The sequence below is a fragment of the Spinacia oleracea genome, chromosome 2 (genome assembly GCF_020520425.1).
Source record: "Spinacia oleracea cultivar Varoflay chromosome 2, BTI_SOV_V1, whole genome shotgun sequence".
In the NCBI taxonomy this organism is placed as follows: domain Eukaryota; kingdom Viridiplantae; phylum Streptophyta; class Magnoliopsida; order Caryophyllales; family Amaranthaceae; genus Spinacia; species Spinacia oleracea.
In genome coordinates this window covers 73260376-73267005 of record NC_079488.1, presented here as the reverse complement: position 1 = coordinate 73267005, position 6630 = coordinate 73260376, and the positions used below count along the sequence as shown (strand labels likewise).

Here is a 6630-nt window from a genome sequence, read left to right as displayed (position 1 = left end):
TTAATTGATCTTCTAATGTACGGTCATATCTTCTGTAGAGTATAGACTGTCTTCCACTATTAAAATAAGTTACTTAAGCCGTTCCATAAATAATGTGCATTTTTAAAAAAAAATTTAGACAATTTTCATTTTCATATTGACAAAATTCTTCAAATTTTCAATTGAAAGTCATCTTGTGACAATTGTTGATCAGGGGACTAATTTTTAATTTCAATTGAAAGTCACCTTATGCAAATTCAATATACTTATTTTTAGGTAACAAAGATTCAGTAAAATAGTGTTGTCATACATTAAACAAAATATATAATTATTATTCTATTTAGTTAAGGAAGAAAAAAAAAAGAGCGAGAATTTTTTTAACCATAAAGTGATATGTGTTAATTGTGATTTTAAGACCTCTCTTTTAGTATAGTTATAGAATAGATTACTCCTAATAGTAATTCTAATTATTGGATAATTGGATTAGTATAGAATTATCTTTTTTCATAATTCATGCAACTACTCCTAATAGTAATCTTGAGCCTGTTCGGTATCGATTTTAGTTTTGGGTTTTAAGAAAACAAGAAACTGGTTTTAGTTTTGTTTTAAAAAAAGTTTAAAACAAATAAATTAAAAAACAAAATAAAATGGAGTGTTACGTACAGTACGTGTAGCTTTTGCTGCCATTCTTCATTAACACTTATCACACGTGGCAGTAATCTCACCAAAACTCGGCCACTCACCATATATAGATGTCTATCATCCACTGATAGTTATATTATTTACTAATACAATGTGTAAAATATTCTTGTAATCTTGCCTAAATATTAGTGTAACCTATATATACAAATTAGCGTGATCATATCTTAGCATGATCCTCTCCTTGATCTTAGCAATCAATCAAGGAAAATCTTACGTAATATAGTTTGTACTTCCTCCGTTTTACAATAGATGCATCATTTTTTATTTGTGCATTATTCATCAATCAATTTTGATAAAGTCAAGTGGGATCTTGTTAAATTCGTATTAATGCAAGGATTCCAAATATCAACTTTTTATAATTTTTACTTATACGCATTTAGAGATATTAATGTTCAAATAAGCGCGTTGGCATACGTGCAATGAGAAATGATGCATCTATTGTGGAACGGAAGAAGTATATATAATCAGTGGCGGACCTAGGGTGGGACATCCTAGGTCACGTGACCCACCAATACTTAAAAAAATAAAAAAATAAAAAAAATAAAATAAATTGTAAACCCAAATAATTCACGCAGCCACCAGCGCTCTCTGTCTTCGACGCAGCCAAAATAAAACTCAAAACCTAAAGAAACCTCCCTCTCTCTCTTCGACGCAGCCACCAGCCCACCAACCTCATCCGTCCGGGCGTCCACCGACCACCGAACACCCAGATCCGAGCAGGCGAGTAACATACTGAGCCACCGAGGAAGAGGGTCTTCATCATTTCCGAGCAGTCGAGCATCGACTCACCGAGGAAGAGGAACCATCTTCTATTCTTCAATCTTCATCATTTCCGACTTTCCGAGCACTGTCTGTCTGTCTTCATCATTTCCGACCACCGATGAGGAGGAGCCGAAGCCCGAAGAAGCCTGATTCAGCAACTCGTGACTCGTGAGGTATAAATTCTAATTATTAAACATTTAAATTCTAATTATTAAACATATAAATTTTAAACTATTGATAATAATCAAGTTTTCGTGTATAATAACTTATGCGTTTGAAATACAACTAGTAAGCATTTTTATGAATATTAATGTTTATTTTAAGCATCTAAGTTTCACGTAAGTATTTATAAAACATATTTCAGGCACACTAAGCTTATATAGTTAAATCTAACATTTAATATTTATATTAAATCACACAACGAGCCTAGTTAATATTTCGTTAGAGTCTCAAATGGAACTATGTTAAAGGAAGTTACTTATCAGAGATCAATTTATGAGATAGTAGTTGAAGAAGTTAAGTCAATGGAATAAATTGAAGAATAATGTCTATGTAAGAATAAAGTGTCAACAAGTCTCGAGGATGATAATTAGTTGTAAGAATTGTTTGAGTAAGAAACTGAGTTAAATTATATTGAGTTAGAAATTAATCAATGATTGAAGGGTTGGAAATGAAATCTGAGAATGAATTTGTATAAATTGGTAGCAAGGTGTTTCTTGTAGGGGAAAGTAGTTGTATATGTGTTGCGTGGTGCTCGCATGCATCAGTGATGAACAACCTTTATATCGAACGTGATGCTCCTAGCGTGGTGCTCATTTATATCAGGACGTGGTGCCCTTAGGACGCGTCCTGTAAGTCTTGAAAGCATATGGTAAATCGGAGAGTGACGACCCCCACCGTATAGAGACAGTTGGTCGTGGTGACCCCTCTATATTCGTGTTCACTTTCCCCAAATGCAAAATTATTATGTTGAGGTTGAATTGTTTATTTACATAATGGAATAAAGTCGATCTGTCAAGTTGGTTTCAAGAACGATTGGTCTAATTTTGTTGACTCATATCTTCTTTTAGTAAGTAAAGCAGAGTTATATGACTGGTAATGTTATGGCAATGAGTTTCACGTTAAATTATAAATATATTTTATGAGTTTTACATGGTGGAATAATTTATGAATTGGGAAAAAAAATACGTTTGGAGGAATACTTGGCTATCGTTACGAGAAAATACCGGCTTAAGTTATGATTCAAAAGGATAAGAAGTGTGAAAATAACTAAATGAGTTATAGGTTGTGAGTCTAATCACGTTTGAGGTGATTGCAAAGTTTGGCAATTTTGAGAGATGTTAATTAAGGTAATGAGTTATCTATGGTAATTTGGTTGCATTGTTTCTCTTTTACAAAGAACAAAACTGTTTGAATCATACGGACTTCATGAAATGATTCCAAAGGAATTCCAATGCTTTTTATCAAATATTGTTTTCTAAATGATTTGAATAAATGAAGAGTTCTTCAAAGCAAAACATAAAAACTAAAACTAAAACTAAAACTATTTTGATCCACCTATCAAACGTATTTAAGGTTGGATATGTGTACTCAGATTTCCGCTGATTTTGTTCTATGAACCTGTCCTGGTGGGGGCAGAGTTAAGATGTGTTTTGCAGGTGGAAAAGTTCGAGTCTTAATTCCGGTTGAAGGTGCGTAGAGTCATTCAAAGGTCTTATATGTTTCGAGGCGGGATTGCGAATCCAAGGTGTAATTAGTCCATTCTAGAGTTTATCCTTGGTTGTATTATTTGTTATAAGAGCTTTTAGTTTATAATTTATGAATTTTGATTCCTTGTTTGAGTTTGTAATTAAGTTAAGTACTGTTTGAGTTAAGTTCGTTTAATTAAGGTTTAAGTGAATTAAAAAAGCAGCTCGTTAAGTGCTGGCTATTACAACATTCTTACTAATCAAGTTCTTAATTATGTTCTTAGTATCAAACGAACTGCCTTTACAATGAGCTGCTTAGATGGCATCTGAAGGTCCCACACAGTTGCATTCTTTGCTCTCCAAACTTGATAAGCAAGACCTGCTAGGGAAGCCATAATTACTTTCCTCTTAAAGTCACTCTTATAATAGCTTCTCACCCACTGAAGTAGCTAGAGGAGATTGGTTCTAGACTGATGAAACCCAAGCCAAGTGAGAACTTAAAGCAAGCAATTAGTACTGCATGTACTGTTATTCAAAGAAAAGATTGGAGCTAGTTTCCACATCAGTGCCACAAATAGCACAAGCACCATTGTCACCCACACCTACTTTAAACAGGCGATCTCTAGTTTTCAACCTATCAAGAAGAGCCAACCAAAGGGCGAACCTGTATTTTGGAATAGTGTACCTATTCTATAAAAACCTATGCAAGTGCACTCTTGGTTTCTGAACACACAACCCCCCGTAAGTGTCTTTGATAGAGAACTTAGGAGCGGTGAACCACTGAGAGGTGTGAAGATCATTGGAAATGGTTGCTTTAACCTTGCAAATGTACCCGATTGTCCAACTAGCAGCAAGAGATGGATTATACTGCTGTCAGCACTTGTCTTTCACATATAGGGTATGTGCCCACTTAACCCACAAGTTATCTTGCCTTTGGCTAATAGCCCATGCAACCTTCCCAACATAAACTTGGTTCCATAAAGAGATGTTTCTGAAACACAAACCACCTTGATCCTTTTGGTTACAAAGACTGTCCCATCCACCACTGCCAGGTATGCAATCATCATAAACCACATACCATAGATAAGATCTACAAATAGTAGAGATTTTTTGTGTGATCACTTTAGGAAGACGAAAATTTACCCCCTCTATACACATATACTCATGAGGAATGAATCAACCAACTGCATCCTTCCTGCAAATAAGAGGTGCCTAGTACTCCAAACTTTGATCTTGGAGACCATTTTATCAACCAACAGCTCACAATCCCCAACCGGCAGCTTTCTAGAACTGATAGGGACCCCAAAATATCTAAAGGGTAGCTCCTCTAGTTTATAACCAGAGAAGAGACATCCCCTCTGCAGAACATAAGCAGATCATCTGCAAAACATAAGTGGTTAATTTTCATGGACTTGCATCTGGAGTGGAACTGGAATTCAGGATGTTGACCAATAAACTTCATTGATCTGGATAAGTACTCCATTCAGATAGTGCATAAAAGAGGAGAGAGAGGGTCACCTGTCTTAATCCTCTTATAGGATGAATAAGAGGGGAAGGAACCCCATTATGTAAGGTTATGAACAATATAAACAATATAATTCATGCGGAAAAACCATAAAGCCAGGAATCAAAATAAATTTTCACATAGTCAATTAGCATAATTCAGGATACATACTATGTGACGCGTGCCTTCCCTTGGTGCTCCCGAACCGAACAAGAACATGTACAAGACTCCAAGTGTCGTCCCTCCGTAGATAGTCCACAACACGATGAATCCGCCTTAGATTCAACCAACTAGAATATTCTCTAAGGTTTTATGTGCACTCGGAAACTCACAATGGTGATAGGAAATTGTAATTGTAATTGTGATGTATAAATTGTGATCATAAAACACATATTTATAGGGTGGAAATAGGGAATTAGGATTCTACTAGGAATCAATTAACTAATCATATTAGGACTCTAGTTAATTAATAACATTAGAATTCTAGTGATAATCAAATACTAAGTATTTCAGATTTACCCTTAATATCTAATTATAGTAGAATTAGGAAAACAATAACTTGACGCACAAGAAGCTTGGCGCCCAAGCTTGCTTAGTGTACAAGCAACCGGTCGGCCAAAGGCCTTGCAGCTTGCGGCACAAGCCCACGTTGTTTGCGCAAGGCCTTGCGTCTCGCAAGCTCGTTCATAGAGCATTCGCACGTACCGCTTCGGATTTGTTTTCCGATTCCGGAATTTATTTTCGTTCCGAACAATATTTACGTTTCCGTTAATATTTTCGATTCCGGTAATATTTTCCGATTTCAACAATATTTCCGATTCCGGTAATATTTCCGTTTCCGGAAATATTTTCGATTCCGGCAATATTTATATTTCCGATAATATTTTCCAATACGAACCATATTTCCGTGTCCAAAAATATCTTCGATTTGGATAATATTTATGTTTCTGTCATGAGCCATATTCCCGTTTCCGGCAATATCTTCATTTCCTGCAAATATTCCCTTTTGCCTTTTTGATGATTTTAGCTCCCACGGGAACCTAGATCCATCATTTCCGAATGACCATAAATAGAGTACTTAAAGAATATTATATTAACTTAAATACTTGATCCGTTCACACATTATTTGTGTGACCCTACGGGTTCAGTCAAGAGTAAGTTGTGGATTAATTCATTAATTCCACTTGAACTGAAGCGGCCTCTAGCTAAGCATTCAGATCACTTGATCTCATTGAATTATTAAATTGTTAATTAATACCGAACCGCATTTATTAGCCTTTAAATTAAATGCATTAAATGCAAACTTGGACCAAGGACATTATTTCCTTTAGTCTCCCATTTGTCCTTAGGGACAAGTGTGCATTTCCTAATTCCTTTGTTGCTCGATGCCTGCTCATGAACATAAGGTAAGAGTAGTCATCCTTATTATGTCCAAAGGCACTTCTCGGTGTTAGAGTTCAACTGATCAAATAAACAAATAATCATAGCATATGATTCATCTGAGCACGACCATGCATTTTACAGTTTCTAGCTCTCCGAGTGGCCTTGTACAACTTTCGGCATCTCATCTCGATTTATGGGAGGAAAATCCCAATCTTGTGATCTTGAGGTTAGACTTCATTTGATAGGTGATTACCTGAGCGTTGCCGTTATAGTCTCCTTTTACAGTGCGACACTTGACAACATCAAAGTAACCAGTTCTCAAACAAGTAATCTCAAATCACTCAGGTATTGAGGATTAGTGTCTAATACTATAATAAAATTTATTTATGACAGATTTTCATCTCTTACAGTAAAGTTTCATAGGTTTGTCCGATACTAATCTTATCAAGTAAGTATTTATGCAAATGATTGCGACATTGCCATGTCCACATAGTTCAAGAAACAGAACTACTAGTCATCTTGCATTCTAGTCTTCTAGCGTCTTCTATGCGTCCACCTTTATAGAAAACTTCCGACCAGGGACCATTTTCAACTTTTGACATTCAAGTTCAC

At 35.6% G+C, this 6630-nt stretch overlaps 1 long non-coding RNA gene across 1 annotated transcript; it reads left to right on the top strand.

Moving 5' to 3' along the window:
* Positions 1–933: 933 nt before the first annotated feature.
* LOC110777951 (uncharacterized) lies at positions 934–3391 on the top strand. Its single transcript, XR_002530623.2, has 2 exons — positions 934–1616; positions 3082–3391. It is a non-coding gene; the product is annotated as an uncharacterized lncRNA (long non-coding RNA).
* The last annotated feature ends 3239 nt before the right edge of the window (positions 3392–6630 follow it).